Raw genomic sequence first — 17,216 nt, forward strand, 5'->3', positions numbered from 1 at the left:
AGACGATATGTTAATTTGACAAATATTTGAATCCCGACTTTAAATGGCAATTACGTGGCGAATGTTATTGTATTATCATTTATATCAGTATATATATATGCTTTACTTTATTTATTATTATTTGCGATATCCTTGTTATTATTTTTCGATATACTTATACGAATAAATATTTGTCAACTGCATCAATTGCAATTGCATTTCTTTTTTTTTACACAAGCTGTTTTTTTCTTTAAAAACAGATCTAGAGAAAGAGAGAGAGAGAGAGAGAGAGAGAGAGAGAGAGAGAGAGAGAGAGAGAGAGAGAGACGATTATTTAATCTTCTTCACAATTGAAAATAAAATAAAAATTATCCATGTACAAATAAATATATTCTCATATATAGTAATTGAAATTTTTGAATTTCTCTAAAGTTTTCATCGACGATATTGCTTTCTTGTACTTTTAACAAAGTTGAAAAAAAATATTTACATAAAATATCTCCTTTTTTTAGAAAAAAATTTAACGGGACTCTATATTTGTTAATATTCTAACATACAATACTATATAACGCATTAAGTTATGAAATAATCCGTAGATTTTCTCATTGTTTCACGGATTTTGCGCCCCTTTTCGCGTTCTGCACCACGGAATTCTCCAAGGTCTGTCGTCCGTGCGACTTTACGGAGAACTTTGCGTTCTCCGACTTCGATCGAATCGCCAAATGCGACGTGAAAAGCCTTTTTGCGCTCCACCCTTTTGCAACGATTTCTTGTATGTGTGTCAAGGACTCGAACGTAATCTTTTTACATGTTGCATCTTCAGGTTTATGCAAACAAAAAGATAATTTTTTTATTATTTTGATTTACTATGCTGTTTTATTTCGTTAGATAAAATCGAACATTGCGTCGATTTAATGAGCCTTCGAAAATCGGAAAATATATACAAGGTATCTTAGGGAAACTGTGTAATAAAGTGACATTCTTTAATAAATTTTGGAACCATCTTTTTCAACGAATTAATTTTTAATATAAAATATCTTCAATTAATAATTTATTTCGTATTCAAATTTATTTTCAATTTAAATTAATTTCGTATTTTGCTTCTGTACAGCTTTTATTCTTATCTTATTCTGAATGTAACAAAAAAAAATATCTATTTATATCTTAAAATATTATTTAACATACAGATTTATTAGGATATCCTATATAACGAAATATGTCAAAAGAGTGTTGACTGATTGCAAGCTTTTTGTTTTGTTTTTTTATGCGACCCTGAAGTCGTTTTTGTTTTCGCGATAACACGAGCGATTGACGCGCGAGACGTGCGCAGTGAAATTTAGAAAGTACGCCCGCATCGGCATGCTTGCGACCCACGTGCACTTAATATTGGACACACAATCGGGATATTTGAATACATATTACGTGTACATGAGCAGGCAGGTGAATTACGCCGTCAAAGAGCCGTCTGCTTTATTGTCATTTGTAAATTTTATTGCAGTGAAATAAATTGGAGTACTCACGCATAATTTAGCCTCATTACGAAAAGATTGAATTAACAAAAATTGCGCTCTTTCTCTTTGTCCGCTCCTCAAAAAGATGAACATTATTTTTTATTAAATACAATCAAGAAAAATTTATTTTTAGGCTACCTCCCGGCGTTGTTTTCACGTGCTCAATGATCCTTAATGAATCTGTGTTGGATTGAAATAAAAATGAAAAAAATAACTTTTCTCTGATAAAATATAGCCAGTTTTTAAAACAATATTTTCCTCGGAAAAACATTTGTCACGATGTAAGAAACGTTGAAAGCATGTAAATAATGTAATATAAAAATGTAACGTATAATAATAAAAAAAAAATATATGAAAAAAATTCTAATTTCAATTTTATATTATTATTCAGACAAGTTACTACACAAACAGTACGCGTACAGTATATTCATGTAGTAACTGTCTATTATTAATTTTAAATTTGCAAAAACAAAATCAATTTAATATTACATTATCTATTAATTTTAATCGACAAAAAATAAAAGAAATGTAATAGAATTTACCATTATAATAGAATTATCATAAAATAATTAAAATATTTTTTAATTTTATTTGCTAGATATAAATAAATATAAGTAATACCTACAAGAATAAAACAATCTTATACAATTTTTATAGTATTTTAAAATTAGTATTTTAATTCACAATTAAATTACTGAATTCTGTCTATGTCGTTTTTCTCTCTCTCTCTTTCTTTCTTTTCTAGTACAGTTATTGAACATTTATTAAATATTAAATTGTATTGTATATATATACAACATCTATAATGTTGTTTTTTTAAATTTCAACAAATCGAAAATTGATATCAATGTTACGATATCAATTATCCTATAGAAAGAGATGTATTTGGAAAATGTGTATGTACGTGTATATATGCGTATGTACACGCGTACTTGTCTATAATTTTATTATTATGCTTTTTATAATATATAAATGAAATCCACACACATACACACATAAAGTTGCATCTATGATGTAATATCAAAAATCTTGTTAAAGAAAATGAAAACACGTTAAAACTAGTATAATATTAAAAAGTTAACGCCGTGTGCGCGCTCTTCGGAATATAAAATATCTCACTCTGCTTTTTTAACTTCGTGGTTAACCTACATTCTACGGGTAACGAGGGCGTCTACCAATATTAAAGTACATTTATTCGCGTCGATACTTCATATCGATCGGGAGTTTCGATGGATTTCTCATACGGGATACCTTTACAGGTTGCAACGTATCATTTTCGAATGGATTTATCTTCGGAATTTATTTTCGTATTTAACATACACTATCTCACACGAATCAGTAACTCGAATTAAGGTATTAATTCCGAATTATAAATGCTGAAATGTGAAATTTTCATAGAAATTGAATATTCTCGCAGAATTGAAATAATTTATATTCATCAAACTTCTTTTACATAAATTAAATTTTCACTTTTGAAAACTATTTATATTATAAGTGTAACATCGATTTATGCTTCATTTTGTATAAAATATAGCTCGGTTTTATATATTTATCGTTATAAAATACTTAATAGTTTGAATTAAATTAAATTTGATTGTCATTGGTCATTTCATTTAGCTCATATAAATTTGAGCTAAATGTTTACGACGCCTTTTTAGTATAATGATGTTTAATCTCGTGACCGTCTTTTTAAAAATTTTTTGGTAAAAGTTATCAGTTTCTGATAGACGATGTATTTCAAAAATTACAATGCAATAGTTTACAACGTTGCTCATTTATAATGCTCATTTTTATTGCTCGTTTGCAATGTCAGGCCTAATGAGAAAAGTGTTTAGAGTAGTAACGCATATCGCATCGCTGTCAGAGACGTTCGCGCGATCGACCAATTACAACATCGATTACACATTGCACGCCCACGCATTTGCACGTAATGCATGAGCCCTGTCATCGGACTGCTTCCCGACACCATATACTCTCTTGCACAAAATCGTAGCGATCATTCGATGATGAAGGAATCGTCGATTGTATAGAGATATGTCTTAATTCTTTTTAGCTCCTTATAATTTTTTTAAACATAAATTATTTATTTAAAAAATGAGCTAAATTTGGCAAAAATACATTCCCTCAATTCGTTGTCAGTTACATGAATGGTGCCTATATTCGTATCATATGATTATTACTTAAACTTAGATAACTTTCGAAAATTTGATTTTTTGCGCAACTTTAACTTTACTTATCTTCAGCATCTGCAAAAATTTTTCATCGCCCAAGTAGGAAACTGCGCAAAAATATATATATAAATATGGAGAAATATGTGTACCGGTCGTTCTGAAATTTATATAATGTGCAAAGTTATTAATAAATAATAATAAAAAAGTGCATAGAAACGCATATTCAATGAGGAAAGTTTTTCGCATGCCGAATTCCTTCATCGTCGATGAACAATGCGGCTGAACGTAAGAGTTCACGAGTTGCGCGTGGGTGGATGCAGGTACGTGAGAGACGACGTAGGCGAAGCGCGTTGCATTGCCGCCACGTATAATATTCAATCGCGCATTATGAATCTTTGTTTTGCGACGAAGGCGATGATCCATTAGCGATTCAAATTGAACCTGGTTTATCGGGATGATCTAACATTTAGGTATTATTTGCAGTTCTTTATGCCAATCAAAGATTTACGATGCATCTAAAGGGTATTCATGGAGTCTACAGTTTGCGCAGACCGAGGAGCTTATAACAAATTAATTTTCTCTCTCTCAACACAAAACAGGATATTAAAATCAAATTCGCAGGATCAGAAATTTTGCTAGAAGTTACCAAAAAAATATGGATTTATCGGAAGATTTTTTCCCTCCCTCTCTCTCTCTCTCTCTCTCTCTCTCTCTTTTTATCTATAAAATTTCATTTCTAGATGATTCATAATCTTTTCTCGCGAGCTTGAAACGGTTCATTGAAAATACCGGAATATCGCGTGTTTAATAAAATCCCATACGTATGCCACACGCACAACACGTATACATACATGGGCGCTCGCTGCCAACTATTACCGACATAGCCGACGACGCTCGTACCTCGTTATTGCGCAGAAAATCGCGATGCGAATGCGAAATCGTCGAGGACTGTTCCGTGAACACGCGCTCTTCGCAGAACCCAAAGTCGCGTTTTGCTCGAGGCTGCGACGATGCGGCGGCTTCGCCGCATTCGTTGCGACACGAGTGGAGTACGAAGTTATAATCCGGCACAGTGTAAAAAGGGGAAAACGTATTCTCCGAGGGGACGGAAACGCGCTTCTCGCGTTACGCAATCCTCGGTCGAGCAACGACTTATTATGTCTTTTTCTAGACGCCGAGCAAATTTAGGATGATCGGTCTTGCTCCTACTACAGCTTGTTCTTTCTCTTTCTGAATCGTGGGACGATTCAATCGCAGATTTTGTAACATATTCTGTAGAATACACAACTCAATTATGTATCTTCTCGCATAAAGTTGCAATTTTCAATCTTTCTAATCTTTTATTTAATTTATGTATCGTAATATTATGGTATAAATATTATGTATCGTGTGTTTATTTGTAAATACAATTTTTAAGAATTGTTATATATATATATATAAGTTTATTATTATGCAAAAATACTGGAAAAGAGAGATAATTTATTGCAATAATAAATATCTAATGCAAATATGAAAAAATATGTGCCATCCTTTGTATCTTTGTTAAGAGAGAGATTTTTTTTGAGAAAAGAATAATTTTTATTGCGTAGCAGTGATAAGCATCTACGATATATGCAGACATTAAAACATATGAGAACACATTCTCTAGTAATTGCAACTTTTACAAACAAACATGTTTTCTAGAGAAAGGATATAAGAATTCCTTGAAAAAATATGAGAGAGAAGAACATCTAACTGCGCATAGACAGATATAGGATCAATAACATCGATATGCCTATTTAAAGGAGAATGATTTTTACTTTTAAAGAATTTTGAAGTTTCTCATTCAGCGAACAATAGCAAAACATTAGAGCGATGATACAGAAACATTTGATTATCTGAAAATATCAAGCCGTCTTGAGGCTTTGAATTTATAAAGATCGTGATAGTTTATTTGTAAATAAAATTTATTCAAATATTAACAAGAGAAAAAGAAAGGAAAACTCTCTTTCTCTAACTTAAGATTTAATTCTCATCTTGATTACTTAAATTCTCATAAAATCATTTCATCTTGTGCCCGTAAATAGATTAAAATTTGTGATATTATAATAAACGTAAAAATATATGAAAGAGTATACATATAGATATTTCTCTTAAAGTCAAGATTGTGAAAACTGTATAAAACTGCGTATATATAATTGCAGTCGAATGATCCGTACGCACTTTGAAATACGAAACCGGTGTCGCGATTTCCATTATCCGTCCCGGTGCCCGGTGGCGCGATGCACCTTTTTGGTAATCGTCAGTAGGCGACGCGGGGCGTCGGTCGGCTAGGAGGAGATACGGAGGAGAGGCCGAAAGTCTCGGAGGAAATTCGATGACGGCGATGACGCCGTGTATGCGTGTGCGGTGCGTATGAGGAGAGAAGAGACAGGCGGAAAGTGGGACGGGGGACGACGCGGGAGCGCGCGCAAAACGTCGGAGACGGCAGGGGTACGTACAGCGAGGGGGCACTTGCGAGAGGGGCTGCAGCGTGCGCGCATCGGCGCGCACCGCACAGTGCATGCACCTTCGAGAGGTGTGGGTGAGACGCGCGTGTGTGTTGGCGCGAGCGTGTAACTGGGTCGCGGGTTCGACAACTTCAGCCAAGGCTGCTCGCGCAGTGGTTCTCGATCCTCTCCTCCTCGCAACGACGTTCGATTTTGTATCGAGCCGCCACCGGCGGTGTATAACACAGCGAAAGCTGCGATATTATTGTTATTGAGATGTAATGCCATTTTCATTGCTATTGTTTCGTGCCGCGTACAATTGTCGAATAAGGCCTAACATTTACATTCTATTGAAATGTGAATTTTATAAACTTTATGAATTTTGTATTGTTATTTTATACTAGCGTGGGGTGTATTATAGTATAAAAAACATAAGGAAATTATAAGAAAGAATATAAAATCATTTTTTTTTATATAAAAAAATCTATAACAAATATATAGTTTTTGTATAAACAAAATATAAAATGTAATATTAATATTCAATAAAATATTAAAGAAAATATTATTTTACAGCATATGTTTCTTTTACAGTTATGCTAATTTAATCTACGTTTATTCTAGATAACGTATTTTTTCCAATGTATGTGATCTTGAGACAACAGCTGATACAGTTTTGTATCGTATAACAATATTAATTTTTAAAATGGAGATAAGAGAAAAACATCGTCGTGCAATGTGTAATCTTCAAATAACAACGCAAGACAATATTATATAAATAAAAATACATTGCCTATTTTAATGTGCAAGTATTGAGATAAATATATATATATATATATATATATATATATATCCCTCTAAACATTAATCTTACTATAAGTGTTGGCTCGATATTCCTCTAATAGTTATATGAGCATATAAAATAATTGCGTTACGATGACGATTATAATATATTAATTTAAAAGTTTCAAATTTATCGTTCGAATAATGATTTGATTTTCAAGTAGGGAATATTATCATTTGAATAATTAGATTTAGTGAAATATGTCTCCTTAGTTCGTTTCTCCACTTGCGCGCGAATCGACGAAGGAAATCGCGAGTCGCGCTAGGTTGCGAAATATTCTTGCACGTAGCCGAAGGCGAAAATGGCAGGTGTCATTGCGGTATAGCGGTGGAATTATGCGACAGGTATTATGCTGCACTATGTATTATCCGTTTGGTTGCTCTGTCTTTATCCTTTTAGCCAGACGATAGTAACTATATTTTTCGTCTATTTTAACCTTTCTATGAATGAGATCTTTCTTCGACATATTGCATTATTTGTTTTTTTTATACATAAAAAAAAAGCAAAATAAAAATTACATTCTTGATGGATTCTTTGGAAAAAATGATCCTATTCTATTTGAACACGTACGTTAAAATTCTTGTGCTTTCTATTAACCATAGATATGGAAAAAAAAAAAAAAAAAAAAAAAAAAAAAAAAAAAAAAAAAAAATATTTCTCAATTATCAAGACATTTGAGAACAATCGATGCTATTCTATAACTTGCAAGCAGAAGGCAGGAAATGTTGAACATGCACGTATATAGGATATTCGTTCTTTCACCTCCGAGTTATAGAACGACCGTTCTCGTTTCACAGTATTGATCTAATGTTGACTGTTAAAAAGCTGTGACACAATCAAAGCGTATTGTTATTTGAATTATTCAAGCTTTATTTTAATTTTTCGAAATTTTCTTTAAAGCAAAGCCGGGGGTAGTCTCACAGATTATCGAAGAATTTGCAATTAAAAGAATCTCTCTCTTCTTTTTTTTTTTTTTAATACCTTCCAAGTTTCGAAAATCTGTTGAAAAGTTACATTCTGCACAATTTGAATTATCATGACGATCATGTTGAAATTACTATTCCGTTTTCAGAATGATTTGTATTCTAACATTGGACATCAGTCGTGAAGAGACGCAATGACATAATATCACTTGAGAATGGGGATTACCTTCGGAAAGATCAATGGTCCGCCAAGCGGTGCTCTCGCTCTAATCGCTATAATTATTGATAGGAGCTTAACGATGGTGACAACGGGATAACGATCGCGAGTTCTCTCTCGGTTTTTTTTTATTTTTTTTTATTTTTTATAGTACCGTTTAAAGTCCCCTTGCTACGCAACACCTTTGCTACGGCCCCGATAAAAAAGACAGTCACGTTGCGTAGTTTGTACGTAAATAAGCGCCGGGACGAGATCCGACTATCATATTCACGCAGGATGCGATTACATAAACCAGCAGTCTTTCTCTCGATCCCCTCTACCATTCACTTCTTGTCTCCTTCTTCTATTGTATTTTCTCTGTCTTATCTTTTTTCTGATTTGTGTGTGTACATGTGTGTACTTATATTTGAAATCTTTAAATAAAAATTACTTCTTCTCAAAACTTTTTATTTATTAAATTTATTTTATTACATTTATGCCAAGAGATTTATATTTACTATTTATTTCTATTTACATTTTTAAATTTCTGCTATTTTAATATAATTGTGTTGTCTGGATATTTAATTTCATGTAAAATATTATTACACGTTTCTATTTTTTTATTAAGGTATACATATATAGCAAACGTAATTAGAGAGTATGTAAAGTTAACATTCTGTGTTTTTTATTACGTTTTAAATTTCATTTCTATCTTTATTTTTTAGTATGCAAGAACATCTGTATTTATCACTTTTATATTTTATCTGTATACGCATATTATTTTTTCTAAGTTTCTGTATGAAATATCTCAATGAAAAGTTATAAGATATTTATCCTATTCTGTTTCTATTCTATTGTCGCTCTTTGTGGCGCGTGCGACACAGGTACGCAGGCTTGAAAAATACCAAGTTGGCGTGCTCGAGCACGAAATCGCAACGACAATGCGCCGCGACGCGGACGTTGAGTAAACACGACGCTCCCCGGAATCGATTTCTCCACCCTGCGCAACCCCCGTTCCGCACCCCCGTCCCCTCCGCGCTTCCGTTACAAGGATGCATCATCCGTCGCACAGCTGAAAGCGCAACCCACCCCCGCAGTTGGACTTTTGCTGCGGTCAAAAGTGCGTATTAACGATTTAGGAAATTGAACCCTCTCTTTACAACGAAGTTAATAACATTTATAAAAGAGAATACGAACTTCCTATTTATTAAAAAATAAATTGAAAACACTTTGATATAGTGTCTTGTGTTTTATTTGATTTTTATCTCATTTTAATTAAATCGTACTATAAAAATTCAGTATACTATAAAAATATCATTTTTGTCGATGTAAATAAATATGTCATGTATATATGTGTGCGTATGTACGCGTGTGTGGTATGTGTATAATTTCAATAGAATCTCTCAATATGATTATATAAATATTATAGAGATAAAGTATATTTTGCTTCCTTATGGAGAAAGCTTTGTTTTTTGTATTATTATCGTAGCTTTAATAATTTCAATTTTCTGTATTTTTGCGTTGACATAATTGAATTCGATTTTATAAAAAAAAAAGAAAAAACTGTTCTTAAAATCTTTTTGATATTAAGATAATTTTTATGAAATTGAGACAGTCTATGTGTATGTGTAAATATTTGTTTGAATCATTATTTTACCGATAATAATTCAGACAGAAAGATAAATTTGATCTATTTTAATATATTCCAGAATCATTCTTGTTTTAGAATTTCTACAATCGCGTAAACGAACGAAGTCGATCGATTTCTCAATCTTATGGGGTATTTAAAGCTCTGCCCTGCCCTGCTCTGCTTCCGCTCCCCGTCCTCTCCCTCTACTGTCCCGGTAGCAACCCTCTCTGCAAAAGCGACCGTGCCTCCCTCTTGCAGTATGTATATATGTATGTGTGCGCGTTATGTAAGATATACATTAAACTTTAATAGCATTTTCTCCAAAGAATTCCGTGACGATGTTTTTTTTTAGCCAAAGTTTGTGTCGAGCTTATCTTTTTTCATAAATAGTTATAAATCTTAATAAATAAGTCTTAAATATAAAGATATAACACAAGAAAAGATCAAAAATTTGTGATCTCTAAAAATTATAGCTAAATCATATTTTTTTTTTATTTTACTCAATCTCTTAAATTCACTTTAGATGATTAAAGTTACAATATTATTGATGCTTTTTGGCAGAGAAATTATAATAGAAATAATTTTTTAACATTTTATGTATTATTACAAATTTAAATGACATAATTTTCTTTTTTAAGACTGTAATTTCGTAAGAATAATTTATGATTCATTCATACAAAATTTATATTATATTCTAATTTTTAATAATCACACACACAATATTTTAAAAATATTTATCTCCCATTATTTAAAATTTGATTTATCTGAAAAAAAAAAAATGACACTGCCAAAGAAAAAGTTATGCACGCAAAGTACTCGGTACACGATCAATCTCGGTTTTCCGATGCTCTACTGGAGATAGATCGACGATCAGTTCCAAGGACACTGCTAACAAGCCTAATGATACAACACTCGCATAGGTATGTTCGAACGGATAGGTCTAAATCGATAACGATGTCGACGAGCCAAGATGCTCGCAATGTTGTCCTACATCCGATCGCGTCTTAGCACGCTGAGACCATGCAATCGATCGATGATCTTCCCTTTTCTGTGCTCCCCTTTCTCACCCTCCATCGATACGAAGAGGACTTCATTTATGAGATCATTTAGCGGAATAATTTTAAGCGGTGTATATATATTTTCGTTAAGTATATATCATTATCTGAAGATTCGCGCGCGTGGAAATCTTTGGTTTCCTTTTAATAAATTTCTCTGCGTTTAATGATCGACGAAGAATTCATAAAGAAATAATATATTGTATAAGATAAAATTTTTCTATCGATATAATCATAGATTTTACTCCCCCCAAGATCGCGTGATACTAATCATGCTTATAGTCCCGTGACACAAATGTAAAAGTGCCCGTTGAAAGCTGCCGCGATATCGGGATATCCCGCTTTAAGGAGCTTCACGCTCACTCGTAAGGCGCATGCACGTCGCTACGTAACTTCCTTTTCGAGGATCTCGAGACTCGTCGACGCATTATAGCAGTGATTCCCCACATTTTCAACGCACGACAGCACAGGAAGTAAAAACTACGCTGAACTCGTTCACGTCTCGCAAGGCGCATTACCGGGCTTGTTCCGTATCATATTCTGCGAATTGCAAGCCTTCGCAAAATTTTTGCAGTGCTATAAAGTTACAATTTCCAGTAAGAGGATTGCTACTCATTTTGTCAGATGAATTTTAAAATATTTCAAATATTTATGAATATATGTATATATACATTATATAAACGAATGAGATTATACATACAGTTCTAAACTTTCCGACTATATTACATTTTCGTTTTATTATATTGCGTTACAAAAATTAAGTATAAACAACAATATCAAAAAAATGTAAATATTTAATATAAAATGTAAAGAATTAAATTAGAGATTTGTAATAGAAACTAAATACGCATTTGTTCACGGTCTCTATTAAAAAATCTCTAATTTTTAATTTAGTATTCTCTTTCTGGAAACGAGTATCAGTACCAGTTCGTAGAGGGCTGAATTAAAAATCAGCAACATTTCCCTTTGCCTTATCCTTTCATCATATTTACGAAAAGCCGGTGCTATTCACGAGCTGGAGATTCTTGCACTCCATTAACACAGAGAGTTCGCATCGACGAGCTGGAAAGCCTCGTCTCTCGTCACAACGAGTGGGAGATATTACAAAACGGCAGTAGAGCATTGTTTTACATCTCCTCCTGCTCCTCCCTGTCCCTCTCGTCTCGTTTCGCTCTTTACCCCACCTTTTATCTCCCAGCGGAGAGAAACGCTCGTGCTTTCGGACGATGCGGAAACGATGCACGTGCGAGCGTATCGACGTTTCGTCGTCGCCGATGACGGCGGCGATGGTAGCGGCATCGGCATCATCGTCGTCGTCGTCGTCGTCGTCGACGTCGACACGACGAAATGCGCTCGTCGGTTGCACGGCCGTGCAACTATCGATCTGGGAACCCACGCTTCCGTTCCTCCTCCGTCCTTCTCCGTCGCCACCGCCGCCACCACCACCATCACTATCACCACCACCACCACCACTACTATCTACCTCCCGTAACTGCAGCCGCAGCTGCAGTAGCAGCAACGGTAAGGACTTCATCGGCGATTTTGCGAGAAACCGTATCATTTTTGTTTATATCTGTTTATACATGTATATTCTTATTCAAGTATCACATTTTATGTTTAATCATTATGTATTAATTCAAAATTATATACAAAAAATTGTAGACCTTGTGCTCAAATATAGCTTTCTTGATTCGAAGTAAATGTTTGTTGAAAGAAACTGCGATGGATTTTATGCAATAAACTTCCATGAATGTTAAATTAAGTTTTTGTACAAGAGATTATGTAGCGTGTGTGTAATAAAATAAATCTATATGCTAATCTTGTCTTATATGTATATATATATATATATATTAGTATTAATTGTGTTCGTTATTGTAGATGCATGGAAATACGGATGAATATAAAAATAATAATAAAATATAAATGAAATAAAGTGTAAAATTATATTAATATCGTTCCATGATATATAAAGATAATGGTATAATAAAATAGGGAAAAAGGATAGCTTATTGTTGAGCAGTTCTCGTCACTGTGTTGCTACAGTTACATTCATGAATTGATCATTCTTTATTTTTACTTTTCGCTATCTCGCAACAATTATTTATTTTAATTGTCTGTATAATTTCAAATGCAGTTAAATTACTTAATTTCCCTCTCAATAATTTTAACGATTTTATATATAATGAGAGAAGTGAAAGCTACGCAGATTTATCTTTAAAAAATAAATCTCTTAGATATTTCGCGCGCGCGAATCTAAAAGAAAACTCAGATATAATGTAATGCGAATAAGATATTAAATAGCGCTTACGTAAAATAAAGAATGAGAAAATATTTCATCGTAAATCGATTGACATAACGAATACTGTATCTTGAATGACTGTACTTTGCACGACGACGGTGCATAGAAATAAATTTCATTGCGTCGTTCTAGGAATAAATTAGTCCGTGATATTTTATTAGCAGAGCAGCGTACAATTTCAAATAATAATGGTGAGAGAGAGAGAGAGAGAGAGAGAGATGCCGTTTCACGCGTCGCCGATTGACTTTCGCATCGCGGATGAATTATCATCACGTTATTACGAGATAAAGCGCAACAAGGCATCCGATTACTTGCCATGCAAGATAACCACTGTGAGTAACTTCCAACCGAAGAATGCATTCTTTATTTTTTCGCCATTAGTAATAATTTTATTCCTTTCGCTTATTTCGTAATGCATTTTTATCCGCATCTTCGTGTTATCTCGCTTCTCACTACCTTCTGATCGAGAGATTAACTGATCGATGATTCGTTTACGCACATACGAATTAATTAATGTATGCGCGTGCATTTGCGAATCTGCGTAATTAACAGGTCAAGAAGATGATTAAAACTTTTAAGTAAATGAGATAATATATGAATATATGTGATGCATATGTGCGTATACACAATGATAACATTATCATTTTTAATGATTCTGTGATAATTATTAAACATTCAATTATTATTTATTAATAATTTTGTCATTGAGAAATCAGTATATAATACTCTATTTATATAATAATTTTAATTGGTCTGTCTCTTTCTATTCTTAAAGGAGTTATATGCTTTGAACGCTTTATATTATCTATAGCCACTATTCCTCGCATTTGCATCTCTTTTTCTCTGATCATTTTTTTTTTTATTTCTATAACTTATCATAGCTTATTGCCACACTTTGGTCATGTAAATATCTTACTTTGATCTCTCAAGGGGCTTGTCCCAGATTTCGCATAAAGCTACCATCAATCTATTTGTCTAACCCTTCGCGAACGATGGCGTTACATTGAAATTCCCAACGACGCGCGAAAGGGAAAAGTTTGAGGACGCTCTCGCCATTTCGACGAAGTCGACGTGACGCGTTGTGAGACATCGATGACAACGACAACGAACTTTCGATCGACTTCGTCGTCGGGCGTCGGGCATCGGCCAGGATATTTTTTCGCAAGTGAAAGCGCTATTGGCCACGTGAGATACACTCGTTCGGTGAACGGTGGCGCGCATTTTCGGAGCGGACGAACCGGTTCGAAGGTTCTTCGTTGCGAAATCGATGCACGCCGATGTAACCGTTTCGCTCATTTCGCGAATAAACGAATATTAAGATATTTGTCGAGAAGAAAGATTTTCTTAAATATCCGAATAAATATATATATATATCAGGCACTAATAAATCTTTCATAAAAGATATCAAAAATGTAGGAAATATTGCAAGAATATATTAATATTATAGTTGTAATATATTTGTACTTTTCGCTATTTATCATGTGTAATGTTGTGTAAGCAAATATTAAGTGATTAATTATTTAAGCATAATGTAACAATTTATATCATTATAAGATTTCCGGAATCTCCATGCTTAATATAGATTGATAAAAGTATATCACGATAAATTTAACTATATATATAGCATTAGTTTATTATTAAGTTATAATTCAGTGCGATATTAACAAAAAAACATAACTTTTTGCTATTTATCTTAAGAAGTTTTTTTTAATTAATAGATAATTCTTTTGCTTTACGATCTATTCGATTAAACGTGAATTAATTTGTCGAATGCTTTAATGATTCTTGTTGCGCGAGAAATACAATTGATTCTCTATACTTTGTTAAGGATTATAAATAATCCTTAAATATAGTATTAAACGTTATCAATAATTTTCAACATTAAAAGTTATAAATAGCTTTAATTTTACTTGGCACATTTTTCACGAATTATTTTAAATTCTATTTTAAATTTGTATCCGCTGTCGGTTCTGGTCAGTTTAAATTATATTATTTAATATTTTCACAGTATATATCACTTTTTTTCTGTAAAATGTCAAACTATCAGAATAGTTTATAGCTCTCTCTATATGAACATATTATTTTCTTTTAACACATATAAAAGTTTAAAAATTGAAAATTATTTAGAAACGCATCTAAAATATATATGCTAAATGTTTATAAGTATAGAAAGTAGTAGATAATAGTATAATGCAATGAAATTTTTCGTAGAAAAGCTGTTTAAGAAACGAGAGACGGTGCAGAGAATTTAAATTGTGTGTGTTATATTATAATTATTTAAAACATATACACAACGTATATATTTGCATTCTTATTAAAAATATTCTTTCGATAGAAATAATCGCATTACTGTATTAATATAATTATCTCATTGACAATATACAATATAATTATCAATAACAATATATATATATATATAATGATTCAAATGTTCTGATTATGAAATTAATGCACTATCGTTATCGATGTTTATCTGATTTATGCATCTGTCTATTATTATCCTGTATGCTAATACGACACACGAATTATAGCTTTACTACAAATCTGTGAAACAAAAATTAAGTTAACTTGATTAATACGAGAACGGAACTAATGCGTGTGAAAACAATAATCCGCATTTTTTCATCGTCGTTATCTTCTCAAATTATTTTTAATTTGCTTAAGTATCTTATATCAAATTAAATTTGTAACTTTAATATTCAGAGTATTTTGAAGAGCGCTGGTTTAAAAAAAAAAAGCCATGATTATTCGTGCATATATAAAAGATTGTTATTGCAGTCATATAAGATTAAAAAAAAAAAAAAAAAAAGGAAAAGAGATAATTTATATTTATTACAAAACGTCCAAAAATGTATGAAAGTGATTCTACGATATCGCGCCTCGCGGTTGTTCCGAATACGAATACTCGATCGAAACGCACGATGCCGAGCGAATTATGCAAAGCGAAAGTACCCACGTAAGAACGGGTTGCGCAAAAACCCCGTAAGAAGAATACTCATGTGAGGCTAGCTGGTAATACCGTATTGGCGAAGAGGACGCGGGAGTGAGTTTCCTGTCGACAGATTTGCGCCGTCCTTATATATATGGTAGATATATTTTAAGATTTATCATTCTTCACGTCTTCTGTCAATCTCACAGGCAAAATACGATTCGTGCGAGAAATGTATAAAAGTAATCTACTTTTGTAATTATTTTCAGGAAAAATAATACTTAAGTATTTTGATTAAAATTTATTCTCACGCTAATTATTCCTGATTTATTCTCATTGCAAAGCTGCTTCAGGCCGCAACAATAATTATAAAATAATTACAACCTATATGCTATAACGTGTTATAATACGCAATATATTAAATTAAATATATTTAAAATATTAATCACATAAGCATACTAGAAATATATTATATTAATACATTGCTATTATGAATGTCTATATCTTCTCCTCTGTCTTACTTTTGTTCCCGTATGTTTTAATAAAAACATTTGTAAAAAATTAATTTAATTTATTTATTGAACATTTTCTTTCTCTTCTTCTTTAAATTTCTTCTTTAAATTTTCGCATAAGAAAAATTTATTTTATATTGAATAGTTAAGTAATAAAAGGAAACGCAAATCGCGACATACGTACGATTCGATTCTGATCGAGAGAGATTCTTAATAATGCATACAGTATATATATCAAGCGTCGATTTTATGATAAAAACGATAAACGTGTATCGATATATTTTTCGACTGAGCATTTGTAACTGACGACAGTTAATAAAGTAAAATATTTATATAAAATCTTATTCTAATAATATAATAGTAATATTCAACAAAATATATCGTATTTTCTCCACTATGTCTATTATTTTTATGTTTACCCTATTCATTCGTTTTTAAAAACAACAATTGTGCGTCAAAGATTAATTTAATTACTATTAGAGCGCGTCCCACTTCGTGTTACAAATTAGTATGCTAATCAATTCACAAGAGGTGATATTTGGTATTGACTATCCGTTGTTATAAGTGGATATTAAAAACGTAACAAATGGACATGCCAAAGCGATGTGTAACGAGAGATTTATTACAACGTTTGGCGCAAACGTGATTAATGAGATTTTATAATTCATGTCGAATGGCGATCCAAACATCGCGTTCTATTTC

At 32.4% G+C, this 17,216-nt stretch overlaps 1 protein-coding gene across 12 annotated transcripts in view; it reads right to left on the reverse strand.

Moving 5' to 3' along the window:
- Hr3 (Hormone receptor 3) overlaps positions 1–17,216 on the reverse strand; it is an 81,194-nt gene that overhangs the window by 38,534 nt on the left and 25,444 nt on the right. The gene's annotated exons all lie outside the window — the stretch shown is intronic.

Source organism: Polyergus mexicanus, unplaced genomic scaffold (genome assembly GCF_030449975.1).
Source record: "Polyergus mexicanus isolate NDT 795.1 unplaced genomic scaffold, iyPolMexi1.0 SCAF_15, whole genome shotgun sequence".
NCBI classification, from domain to species: domain Eukaryota; kingdom Metazoa; phylum Arthropoda; class Insecta; order Hymenoptera; family Formicidae; genus Polyergus; species Polyergus mexicanus.